Source organism: Protopterus annectens, chromosome 5.part1, assembly GCF_019279795.1.
Source record: "Protopterus annectens isolate FY-2018-M chromosome 5.part1, PAN1.0, whole genome shotgun sequence".
NCBI classification, from domain to species: Eukaryota; Metazoa; Chordata; order Ceratodontiformes; family Protopteridae; genus Protopterus; species Protopterus annectens.
Genome location: NC_056736.1, coordinates 354,848,598 through 354,863,390, shown reverse-complemented (window position 1 = coordinate 354,863,390; position 14,793 = coordinate 354,848,598).

The following is a 14,793-nucleotide window of genomic DNA, read 5'->3' as shown; positions in this document are numbered from 1 at the left end:
TGTAAACCGTTTTCTACGGTTTACATTTCTGCATGCTTACACTACACCTGCACCACTTCCTGAATCGCTACATACTTTCATTTGCATGCTACACTGCTGCACATGGGGAAATTAGCATACAAGGCTCGGGAGTTGTGCAGGCGTAGCGTACGCAGGTAGTGCATGTGAAAACAGCTCGTACCTGAATCGCTTGGTGGCCATCTTTGGTGTTAGAATGCCAACACTATGCCTGCACTTGGCACAAGCTTCATGAATCCCGGGGTCAGTTCAACAAGGGAGCTGGTTTCTATACTGGAATAGGTTCAATACTCACAGAATATTGTTCTTTAATTCAGAATGTTGCCTAGTAGCTACAGTGGGGCAAACATTAACATTGATTTCACCAGAGATACCCATCTACTGCTAAAGCAAAGAGATAAAGCACAGGACTCATGGAGTCAAAATAAAACTAAACTAATAGACAGGCATATCAGGATCTAAGGAACAAAGCCAAAAAACAAATTAGGACAGACAAAAGGAACCATTATAAAGGCATTCAAGCAAACACAAAAATAACCTACAAAAATTCTGGGCTGCCATTAATAAAATCCTACAACCAGGAAAGACCAGTACTCCACCCCCTAACATTGACACCACCACCAATAATATTACCACCCAATTCAACGAACACTTTATCAAATCCGTCCTAGCTATCACCAATAATAGTTCTCCCACTTTACATCCAAACCTATCTCCCATACCAGCAGACCAGAACCTCTTCTCCTTACAGCCTGTCCCAACTAACACAATATATAAACACTTAAATAGGCTTAAACTCACAACCCTGGCCACTGACAAATTACCTGCAGAATATCTGAAGATTGCAGATAAAGTCATCTCTTAGCCAGTCTTCATGCTCATTAATTGCTCTTTATCATAAGAATGTGTTCCTTCCATGTGGAAAATTTCACGTGTAATACCACTTCACAAAGGTGGTAACTCTGTGGAACTATCTAATTACTATCCAGTTGTCATTATATCCCCCATATCTAAAATCCTCAAAAAATGTATGCATTCCCAAATAATGCACTATCCCTTCACTAATAAACTGTTAACCAACACCCAGCATGGATTCTGCCCCAATCACAGTACTACCACAGCCCTTATTAGCTTTACCAACAGAGTAAACCAACATTGAAACAATGGTAACATAGTATCAACTGTATTCCTAGATCTCCCCAAGGCCTATGATACTTTCATCCCAAATTTCTTTATGCTCTCTCTGATCTTAATCTCAGTCACTCCATACTAGCATGGTTTCAAGACTATCTAACCAACCCCCAACAAGCAGTAAATGGCAAAACTCCTTATCTTCCCTCCTACCTGTCACCCTAGGGGTCCACCAAGGATCCATTCTTGGACCTCTTCTTTTCAACATATTCGCAACCAATTCCACAAAGCTACCCGGCACACCACTCTAGTCCAGTTCACTAATGACTCCACTATAATCTGCTCCACCCCATCACTCCCTCAACTCCAGGAATTGACACAAGAGTCCTTTACCGCTGTTGAAACCTGGTTAGCCAACTCTCAACTAATGCATATCCCCAATAAAACACAGCTAATGATATTCTATCCCACTAGAGCCTTAGACCCCATACCACCATTCACAATACTCTCGGCAAATAACACCACTATCACACTTGTCCAACACACTAAACTTCTAGGGGTTATCATAGCTCACAACATGAAATTTGATATGCACATTGCACAGGCAATAAAGAATGTCCATAAAAAACTTGGAACCCTATATAGATGCAAAAAGTACCTCACCAATGACAGTAAAGCCACCACTGCAAGAATCCACCTACTATCCAAATCCCTCTATGCCTCCGCCAAACTTGTCAACCTAAACAAAGCAGACTTTAACAAACTAAACACCTGCTACAATAAAATAGCTAGGTTTTATACTGAGTCACCTTTCAGGGCACATCACTGCATAGCAATCAAGCAACTATCCTGGCAAGAATTACTCAACCTGCTCACATATAACCAGCTTATAATAGCCCAGCAAATTCTATATTATCCCCATAGAGTTCCTGCTCTTCAGGGTCTGCTTAATATCTACTCTAGCAAATGCCTATTAAGATCCACTAATAAAGCACTGGCTGACATAGGCAAAAGCAACAATAGCTCTGGAGACTCCCTGTTTTCCATTTCTGTTGCAAAAGCATGAAATACCATCTCTGCAGATATTAAGAACACTGAAAAAAAATAATTTCAAAAAAATCCTCTGGTCCCATTTACATAGTTCTTGGTTATGTAATTGTTCTGACCCTGGGTAGCTTCACTTAATTAGACCATATGATACTTTAACCTTCTATGAAAGCTTGCAACAACTCCTTTCTATACTCTTACTCAATCGATATGTGTTTACTGTACTAGCCACTGATGAATGTAACCAAATGACTGAACAAAATATCTTTTCAACTGTACTGTGTATTGCAACACACTGTGCTCTTTATATTATATTTACTTTTTGCTCCTTTCTTGGCCTTGAAACTGTACCTTAACATTTTGACTCTATACTGTACTTTATTAACATGTGTATTGTATTTACTGGATTTGCTGTACTAATCTTTGTGGAGTTTTTGACCCCGGGCCTCAGCTGAAAATGGGATCCATGCCCAGTCAGACTTTCCTGGTAAACAAATGTAAAATAAATAATAAATAAATACATTTATAATTGAGCACAAGGTATATGTTATACACACACATACACACACACACACACACACACACACACACACACACACACACACACACACACACACACACACACACACACACACACACACACACACACACACACACACACACACACACACACACACACACACACACACACACCTTAGCAGTTGACATAAAATAATAAATGAAAATTAAAGACAATGTAATTGCAACATATACAGCTGCTGCAGAGAGATCTTTTTTTCTCTCAAATCATGTCATATTATGAAAATATGAAAAGAAAGCATTTGATCTGATCTTGAAGATATCGCCTAAAATTGCTTGCTTTTCCTACTTATTGAACAGTGTAAGCTGGAGTGCAAAGTTAAGCAAACGTTTTTCATAGGAGCATGAAAAAAGAGACTCTAGCTAAAGTAAGGAGGCAGAATTTTGTTTACAGAAGGTATCTTATGGAGAGCACTGAATCTTTTTAATTGCTGGATTTCTAAATTATTGGCACAATTATCCAGGGATGTAATTTGCCAAAGAGAATCCTTTTAAGGCATGCATATCAAATTCATCTTTGAATGCATATAAACAAACCGCCACACTGATAAATGAGTTTTACAACCATTCCTTAAAGGAGTAATTTGTTTTATCAGATAATTGAATCTGTCCATCTTTCTCATGATTACTCTGATGAACAATTACACTTATGTCTGTCCTATTTATAGAACAAGATATCAGAAAATAAATATTCCTTATATGTGCAGAGATATCTGTGGAGAGTAGTAAAATAATTTTGAAATCTATTGCTATGGGAATGTAATGGTATTAAGTTTCTTTCCTTATCTCTGTTAAAAAAATATCTGTATCTATATCTATATCTCTATATTTCTGTATATAGATATATAGAAATAGATATACTGTATAGATATATATTCTTCATTCTGTTAGAATACATGTTTCTGGTATGTAATGAAAACCTTGAAACTGTTTTGCTGATACTTAATTATTCACTACAGATGTGAACTGTTAAGAAAGTTGCTTGTTCCATAACGGTATTCACAGATTCTGTTCATTTAATCTGAGGATGAAAGGTTTCAGACTTAAAAGATATGCAGTGGGAAGTTTAGGTGACATAATGAGAGGAGACAATAAATAAAGGGCACGCCTGGTGACTATTTTGATTCTAGCATGTGCGTGTGTAACATTTTCTTAAAACTAGTGTAAAAGAAGAAGCTCTGTTGTCTTGTAGCTGCATTTTTTTCACTTCGAAAGGATATTTGTCTGTATGAATCAAATGTGTTATTTTCTACATCCTGAAATATTACTTTATGTGGCCGAACATAATCACGCTACTGCAGTGATAATATAAAGCAATGTGTTAATAATGACATGAAAGACAGTGGACAATTGGACATGACTTTCTACAAATTCAGTAACACCTTTGACATTGTACCATTAAGAAGGCTGTTTCACAACTGAGAAATATGGGAGTAAGTAGTAGAACTATAACAGGATGATAAATATGAATACACTTGCTGGGGGGAGAAGACATAAAGTAATAATACCCATTTGTTAACCAGACAGGCCCACTGGACAGAAATTCTCTTTTCAGTGATGACCTACAAGCAATGTCTAGTTAAGTGACTTGCTCAAGGTCACACATTAGACAGATGAAGACTGAAGGAATTATACCATACATAGCTTACAGTCATAACTACTGTGCCAACTCACAGACTTTGGTAAATTGCTGCTACTCCCCAGATTATTTGTATTTACTTATTTACTTTATCTATCTATCTGCCTATCTATCTATCTATCTATCTATCTATCTATCTATCTATCTATCTATCTATCTATCTATCTCTGTCTGTTTGTCTGTCTATCTATCTGTCTCTTTCTCTTTATATATATATATATATATATATATATATATATATATATATATATATATTCATCCATCCATCTATTCATTCACATTTGCTAATCTGGATAGTCCAGACAAAAGATTGTTTTCAGTGCAGTCTTGGGTAGAAAACCCCCCACCAAGCAGAGAAATCATAATATTACACAGTGGTATCTATTCAGTATACAAGTAGAAAATTGCAGTAAAAATAACAAATGGTCGTTTCACTCAAAGTGAACTACATGCAATAATTTTGAGTACATAAAACTATAAACTAGATTACCTTTTCTAATTAGAAATAGTACAAATGATAAAGCTTTTTGAGATTATGTTAACCAAAGGAGATTGCAATAACAGTGTGGGGAAATATATATTAAAATAGAAGAATGAAGTACACAAGGATTTACCTAAAATAAATATTGTGTAAGTAAGACAAATAGACATAACAATACAAAGAGAATTATGAATAAGTAAATAAATAAATAAATAAACAAATGTCTTATGGTTTATATAGCTACTGAGCAGGTTGAAAACTCTAATATTACATATATTATATGCAGTAGCTGTGCATAATATATGAACATGCACAGTTGTAATTATTGGTTATGTATGTTCTTTGGTACATAATATATGAACACGCACAGTTGTAATTATTGGTTATGTATGCTTTTCAGTACATAATATATGAACACGCACAGTTGTAATTATTGATTATGTATTTTTTCACTATGCTGTAAGACAGTCTGAGTTCTGACTCAAGACTTAATATCTTTGAGTATGGCGCATAGCCGGCCTTAGACAAAGGCCAACTAGGCCGCCTAGGAAGCCGGTCTAACAGGGCACTTTTCCAGTATTTATTTGGTATAGGTAGACCAGGATGGGGTTACCAGGTAATGTGGTGGGGGGCACCATGGAGCCCTTTTGCCTAGGGCACCAGTTGACCTAGGGCTACTCCTGGTATGGCGTAACATCCTTTAGCTATATTAACTGGGAATAACGAGGCACTGTTATGATTACAAGTCTTTTCAACAGCTATAAGGTTTTAGTTTGTGAAATGAGTTAACTTGTAAAGTTGTACATAAGGAAAAGATTTGTAAATCAAGGATATCTGTCTAGTTTATAAATAGCGTTATAAGCAATACGCAATTCAGAGGTTATTAAAGTATTCTGAACCATTTAAGCATTCTAAAAGTCATTCAGTGATGTGATCTGTTGGACAGGTTTGCAGCAAATTCAACAATCTTACTGTAACTTTGCTATAATTGCAGAAGTGCTTTTGAATATTGGCAAGGAAAGTGGATGAATATTGTAGGGTAGTTAGAAGGTAAGTTTAAACAATAGTAATTTAGTAATAACTGTAGTAGTGCTACTGGTAAAAAACAGTCTTTGGGGCAGTAATATTCAATATCTCTATAACTGACAATAGGCAGGCTATGTTTTATGTCTTGCCAGTGACATAAATCTGGTTTATTGGGCTGTCAGACTGGTAACTGTTAACAAACAAAATATGTCATGTCCGGGGATATATTCAGCAGAGACTCAGGCTGTTTATTAAAGTTGAAGGGAAGGCCTAACAGGGCCTACAGCTGTGATTATAAGAGGAACAATCTGTACATGAAGAGAACAAAATGGGAAGATGATACTTTAAGAAGGTCAAGAGAGAATAAAACCCAGGTGGAAGGAAAAACACAGAATAAGTTTCCCCATTACTTCTTAACCTTAGTTTGAATTAAAAATATGGCCACCTATATACAGTAAGTAAAGACAGCTATTACATTTTACACCATTTGTTTTTGTCACTACCCCTCCAGGACCCCACCAAGCAGAGAAATCATAATATTACACAGTGGTATCTATTCAGTATACAAGTAGAAAATTGCAGTAAAAATAACAAATGGTCGTTTCACTCAAAGTGAACTACATGCAATAATTTTGAGTACATAAAACTATAAACTAGATTACCTTTTCTAATTAGAAATAGTACAAATGATAAAGCTTTTTGAGATTATGTTAACCAAAGGAGATTGCAATAACAGTGTGGGGAAATATATATTAAAATAGAAGAATGAAGTACACAAGGATTTACCTAAAATAAATATTGTGTAAGTAAGACAAATAGACATAACAATACAAAGAGAATTATGAATAAGTAAATAAATAAATAAATAAACAAATGTCTTATGGTTTATATAGCTACTGAGCAGGTTGAAAACTCTAATATTACATATATTATATGCAGTAGCTGTGCATAATATATGAACATGCACAGTTGTAATTATTGGTTATGTATGTTCTTTGGTACATAATATATGAACACGCACAGTTGTAATTATTGGTTATGTATGCTTTTCAGTACATAATATATGAACACGCACAGTTGTAATTATTGATTATGTATTTTTTCACTATGCTGTAAGACAGTCTGAGTTCTGACTCAAGACTTAATATCTTTGAGTATGGCGCATAGCCGGCCTTAGACAAAGGCCAACTAGGCGGCCGCCTAGGGCGCCGGTCTAACAGGGGCACTTTTCCAGTATTTATTTGGTATAGGTAGACCAGGATGGGGTTACCAGGTAATGTGGTGGGGGGCACCATGGAGCCCTTTTGCCTAGGGCACCAGTTGACCTAGGGCTACTCCTGGTATGGCGTAACATCCTTTAGCTATATTAACTGGGAATAACGAGGCACTGTTATGATTACAAGTCTTTTCAACAGCTATAAGGTTTTTAGTTTGTGAAATGAGTTAACTTGTAAAGTTGTACATAAGGAAAAGATTTGTAAATCAAGGATATCTGTCTAGTTTATAAATAGCGTTATAAGCAATACGCAATTCAGAGGTTATTAAAGTATTCTGAACCATTTAAGCATTCTAAAAGTCATTCAGTGATGTGATCTGTTGGACAGGTTTGCAGCAAATTCAACAATCTTACTGTAACTTTGCTATAATTGCAGAAGTGCTTTTGAATATTGGCAAGGAAAGTGGATGAATATTGTAGGGTAGTTAGAAGGTAAGTTTAAACAATAGTAATTTAGTAATAACTGTAGTAGTGCTACTGGTAAAAAACAGTCTTTGGGGCAGTAATATTCAATATCTCTATAACTGACAATAGGCAGGCTATGTTTTATGTCTTGCCAGTGACATAAATCTGGTTTATTGGGCTGTCAGACTGGTAACTGTTAACAAACAAAATATGTCATGTCCGGGGATATATTCAGCAGAGACTCAGGCTGTTTATTAAAGTTGAAGGGAAGGCCTAACAGGGCCTACAGCTGTGATTATAAGAGGAACAATCTGTACATGAAGAGAACAAAATGGGAAGATGATACTTTAAGAAGGTCAAGAGAGAATAAAACCCAGGTGGAAGGAAAAACACAGAATAAGTTTCCCCATTACTTCTTAACCTTAGTTTGAATTAAAAATATGGCCACCTATATACAGTAAGTAAAGACAGCTATTACATTTTACACCATTTGTTTTTGTCACTACCCCTCCAGGACCTCACATGATGGCTTCTCTACCAGCACACAGACAGACATTTCATTCTGAGTGGAGAGAATCTGGGCATTACTTGGCTAGGCAAGAGTCTTATAGCTCATTTGTTTCTATCAGAGAATCCTGATCAGCCTTCTATTCCCCAGTAATGTAATGAAGCTAGCCCAGAGTCACATGATAGGAGATCATCTAGGAGTAGATAAAACTAAAGCAAGAGTACTAACCCGATTTTATTGGCCAGGCATTATAAAAAAAGACTCAACATTGCTATGCTTGTCAATAATTTTCAAAAACATCTCCTCATGCTAAATTAAAGAGTAAATTGATCCCAATGCCTCTTGCAGAGGTGCCATTTGCATGTATTGCTTTGAGCATTGTTGGCTCAGCAGTTAAATATAGTCATGGGTTTCAATGCATACTAATAATAATGGACCATTTTACCAAAATTTCAGAAACAGTGCCCTTACATAAAGCTAATAGCTATTGCCAGAAAACTGGATTGTTATTCCCCGGAGTAGGTATACCTAATGAGATGCTTACTGACAAAGGCACTCCCCTTAAATCAAGGATTTTTCATCAGTTATAACAATGCTTTAGAAAGCTGAAGATGTCAGTTTACCACATGCAGATTGATGGGTTAATAGGTTATAAACCATTTAAATCTATGGTAACAAAAGTTACTAATGCAGATGGTAAGACCTAGGAGCATTTGTTTTCTTTTTTAATATTTGTGATAAGAGATGTGCCAACAAACTTCTAATGGGTTTTCATATGCAGCAAACATTCCAGAGAACTATTCCCCAATATATTAAAATCCTTCTAGGAGGAGATATATACCCTAGTCCTGGTCCTACCTATCACAATGAACATAAAGATAATTCTCTCACACACAGTTCTCTAATCCAACAACAGCCAATCCTTAAACCTGGTGATCTAATTTTTGCTGCAATAAATGTTAGAAGTATAAGAAGTAAAACTGCTAAACTACATGCCTGGAGTATCCAACATAAGTCTGACAACTTGCTGTGAATGAAAAATGGACTAAACCCAGCATAAATGACTCTGAAATTATACCGCCTGGCTATAATATCATCCGTAATAACCATATAAAGAGAAAAGATGGTGGTATTGCTTTAATATTTTCCAACACTTACCGCATTTTCCCTTATAGCAAGCTAATACCAAATTCAGATCAGCAGAGCTTCTTATTGTTTTCCTCAAAATAAACAATTATAAACAAACATGTATTACTGTCCTTTACACCCCTCCTGGTGGCAATGCAGTTATAATGGAAGATATCCTACTTTGGATATCCATAACCTTTCCACAAGAAAAAATTCAGCTAGGTGATGTGAATGTCAATTGGTTTGATATAAACTCTAGTTCCTCTACATCTTGCATAAGCCTATATGGTTTCACACAACTAATTAATAACCTCACACATTATAGCAATACATCAAACTCCCCATTAGACTAGTTTGTAGTATCAGACCCTAGTAAACATACTACCACAGGTACATCAGACTCTCTCAGTTATCATCTCCCGCTCTACAGGACCAGACGTAACACATATCCAGTTAAACAGCATATTTAAAAAACAACATGCAGACTTTCCAAGTTTAACCTAGAAATGTTCATTACTACATTATCACCTATTAAGATGAACTTCCTAAAAATCCTCCCCTTAGACGATGCTGTAAATGTATTCAGTATAACTTTTCTAAATATCCTAAGTAGAGCTGCAATTAAAAACAAATAATGCAATTTGGCTACCCAAAATTATTTGAATTCTAATGCAGGATAAAAGAAAAGCAAATGTATAAAACACCTCAATATCTTGAAAACTTCAGAATGCTTTACAAATAAAAGAAGACAAAAAAAAAATGGTACTATAAAAACTTTCAGAATAATACTAAATATAGCCATAACATATTTTGGACAGCCATTAAGGAAATCTTACATCCCGGCCAAATATTAAACCCAAACCCCTTTCCCGATAACTCACCCCTCGAATCAGCAATACAGTTCAAATCTTATTTTATAGATAGTATAGAATTTCTAACCAAGGATTCCTGAGCATCTAATTCTCAACCCTGCCCAACAGGAACATATCACCACATCCACTTTCCCCTTCAAACCTGTGTCCACATCATGTATAAAACTACTCCTAAACATACTTAAACCATGCTCTTCTTCAGTTGATGACTTTCCAAATGAGTACTTAAAAATAGCAACCAATAGTATTGCCTATTCTGTCTTAATCCTTATAAATAGGTCAGTCTGAGCATCCCATGTTCCCTCTCTCTGGAAAAATAATCACATAGTATCCCTCTGCAGAAAGGAGGAGGGTCAAGAGACATTAATAACTTTAGACCTATAGCAATCGTATTTCTCCTCACCAAAATACTTGCAAAATGTCCTGCAGGAAGAACTCCTATTCCATACACAGCATGGCGTCCATCCTTCCCATAGTACTAACACTCCACTTCTAACTTGTATAGCTACTTTCAATAAACCTAGAGATAATGGCAGACTAGTCTCTTCCTTATTTCTAGACTTGTCTAAAGCATTTGACACAGTTTGTTACAGCAAACTTCTACTTCAAATGTCCTCACTAGGTCTCTCCCAGCTCACCCTTCTTTGGTTGAAAAGCTACCTGTCCAATAGGTATCAGTCAGTAAAATGGCTCTCCATGTTCTCTCCTTACTTCCCAGTTACCACTGGTGTACCACAAGGCTCTATCCTTGGTTCCCTCCTGTTTAACATTTTCACCAACGCCCTCAATACATCCACACAACAGGCCACCCTAATATGATACATATATGATCCCACTCTCATTTGCACATCTGACAGCATGGTACACCTCCAAAATGTTATTCAGGGAGTTTTAACAGTCACTGAAACATGGCATTGAGACTCGCAACAAATGTTCAACCCAAAAAACACCAAAGCACTGCTTTTTTCGACAAATGCCTCTTTCATGAAAAACTAAATTTAAAAAACTCTCTCTTGATATTGCAACTATTGAAGTTATTTCTCGTAGCAAATTAGTACAGGTGATAGTGGATGATAATCTTACATTTGCCATGCATATAAAAAATTGCATTGAAAAACTCAAGAAAAACTAGGGATGCTTTACAGAGCCAAAAACATTTTCATTGACACAACTAAAAGTACACTTTCCACTACTTACCTCCTTCCCACACTTCTTTATGATACTGTCATCCTTACTAATCTCCAGGCTTCACAAAAATTAAAACTTGAGCAATGCCATAACAAATTTACTAAATTTGCAGCAAATACCCCTTTCAGAATCCACCAATGTATAGCACTGAAAAGCCTAAATCATTTAGAACTGCCTTATCAACTAACATATACACAGCTTCTTACCACCTATAAAATTATTCAACATCCATCTGCCTGCCAAGCACTAAAAACTATGTTCCCAGTCAGTTAGTGCAATCCAGTGACTAAAAACGCCTGTCTAAAAATCTGTCAAATCTGCTGGGTATTGTCTGTACTTCTACAAAGTTGCTAAGGTCTGGAACTCCTTACCTGTATCCATCATGTCAATATTCTCCCTCCCATCTTTCAAAACCACTCAGAAAGACTTCCTAAAATCTGGCTCTGTTTTTTGCTCAAAACCCTAAATGTGAACAAGCACCTCTTCTTTCCTTATGCCTCCTTATCTCGTTTCTTCCCTTCCTCCCGGACTTTCTGTCTAAATATATCATAAGCCTGTTTGTATTAGACTAACTTACCTTTATTTCTCTACAAACTGTCTAAAATGTCTCTAAATATTAAATGGTTGCCATATATTTTGTATCAATTCTTAACCAATGTTTTTATAGTATGTCCAATTTGTTATAATTATTAAAACTACAAGTGCTTTTGTTTTATTTTTGAAGATTGTAAAGTTGTTTTTAAAATGTTTTGCAATGATTCGGAGTTTTTCTTCCTGGGCCTCCACTGAAAATGAGCTTCTAATCAGATGGACTTTTCCAGTAATCAAATGTCAATAAATAAATAATAAACAAATAAATAAATAAACTGCTTCACATTGCTAAGGAAATTTGAGAAGAAGAGAAGATACCATGTAAAAGTGTGACAGAATGCAATACAGTTTGCAGTATGGACTAAAGCTAGTTATGCACATAGCAAAGAAGAACATACAGAAAGCCCAGGAAGTACAATAATAAATATTAAATAAAAAAATCCTGAGTTAGAGAATTTAAGCCAGGAGATTAACTATTATTGATTGTGTCCTGTATGGAGAAGAAGTTTCTAGTTAAGTAGAAAGGGTTATCTGAGATGACTGAAACAATAAGTGCAGAGAACTACAAGATTCAACAGCTAGAAAAGAGAAATATAGAGCAAGCTTATCACAATAATGTCTTGAAACCATAAAAAAAAATAAAAAGTTATGTAGCTTGCTTACAAGCTGAAGTTAATACAGAAGACACTAGTTAAATGAATCTTTGTGAAACGTGCAAAAGCAGTATATAAGAAAATTTTTATTAGAAATGGAGTGTTCTAAGATATGCGTGAGATAAAGTGATAGAACATTGCACAGAGACAACAGGTTAGACTGAGACCCGCTGGAGTACCACAAACACAGAACCCCTTTGTAAGACAAGAAGCTAATGCTCAAACTATGAGTGACAGAAGAGTCACACACTGAATGGAACAACCCAAACTAGGAGTGACAGAAGAGTCACAGACTGAATGTAACAGCCTAAAATAGGAGTGATAGAAGAGCCGCAGATTGAATGGAACAGCTCAAAGCAGGAAGGATAGAAGATCCAGAGACTGAATGGAACAACCTAAACTGATAAAATCGTCAAAGACTGAATAGAACAACCCAAACTAGTTGTGGTACAAGAGCCACAGACTAAATGGAACAGCCCAAACTATGAGTGATAGAAGAGTCATGGACAGAGTGGGACAGTCTGATTTCAGAGTGATAGAGTACTCTAAACCTGAACAGAATAGCCAACACTAGATGTGATAGAAGAGTCACAGACAGACTGGAACAGCCATCTCCCTCTGTTAAAGAAAACAAAAACATGCTTTGTATCCCCCCAGAGGTCTATTACAACACACATTTCTGCCATTCTGGCCTGCATGAAGCTCCAGCTGCCATTCAGAGAATAAAGTATTAAATATCAAAGCCTCACTCCTGATATGATGCTGAATTCCTGGGTGATGTGGTCATAGGTTCATAGGTGTAGTAGGCTACAGATCAGTTGGGCTTTTATAAGCTTAGCCATGTATCTTAAATGTACCCAGCAAGTTTGTAAGCTTTGGAGGTTATTTTAAGGGATATATGTAAGCTAGGGTATGATTTATAGACTGCCTCTGCCCATTAGAGACACAGGTGTTAGACGTGGGGTGAATTTCTGATTTCCCATCTGGTGATCCAAGTTACGCTTGAATAGGGTTAGGGATGAGCTCTGCTTCACATGTATGGGAAGCCTGTTCCAGAGGAGGGTAATTCTCTGAGACACATACCTGTCTCTCCAATTTGTCCTATATATGCCATAAGCAGGGTTCAAGTCCCTAGACTGAAAAGTTTTCATGATACTGGTTTTGCAGATGTGCAAAAGATCCATCAGAATTGGATCCATCAGTTTTCATGATACTGGTTTTGCAGATGTGCAAAAGATCCATCAGAATTGGATCCAAGGATGTCTTTTATGCCAGAAACAGATTGTGTCTTTACAATCTGTAGGAAACCAAGTATAGAGATCAGGCATTGAGGTTATCTTTATAAGGTATGTTGTTTATACCCTGTATTCTTTTTGTACGGAGCCTTTGTCGATGTTTCTGTTGTGCTTAGCTGGTTAGGTATATAATGAAGGTGAAGTTGTACTCAATGATGGGTCTGATAAGGGTCAAATACAAAGGAACAATAACCTCAGTGAACCTAGATGCCATACTCCTGCTTATAAGTTGAGCAAAATAGAATGATTTCCTTACTGCCTTAGACAAATGTTGGTTGAAACCCAGGTTACTATTCACATACATCCCCAAATTCCTGACTGCTGGGTCCACTTCCAGAGGTGTGTTATCACTGTGGTAGTTTCCCTGGGTGGCTGACTTCCCCAGAAGTACTATTATGCATTTCTTGGCATTGAAGTTTAAGCTGTGGCTTTAGCCCTAGTCATTTGTCTGTGTTAGTCCTTCCTGTATGATGTTAGTGTATGGTGGTGATCTATGACTGCTCCTAGTTTGCAGTCATCTCCAGTCTTGGTCAGCCAGAGGCCTCTGACATTGACTTTGACTTCTGAGAAGTAATCGCCTAAAAAGAGCAGACCCCGCATAAAGCCCTGAGGGACTCCTCTAGTGTCTGGTGTCTTTGTGGATGTAGTCTACCTTACCCTAATTTTCTTCCTTGTATCTCTAAGCCAGCTGGCTATCAAGCACATAACATAAAGGTTAATGCCCTTTTCTTTATTTTGTGTTTGTTTAAAATGCCATAGTGTAGTATTGTATCAGATATCTTATCCAGGTAGGCAGTATGCACCATTTTGCCCTCATCCATTGCCTTTGTGACCTTTTCAAAGAAGTTCACCAGGCTGAGTGGGCATGATCTGCCTTAGACAAAGCCAAGCTGGGCTGGATCCAGTGTCTGAAGTTTTCCTATGTCATTATTAATCATATTCATGGTAATTCTTAA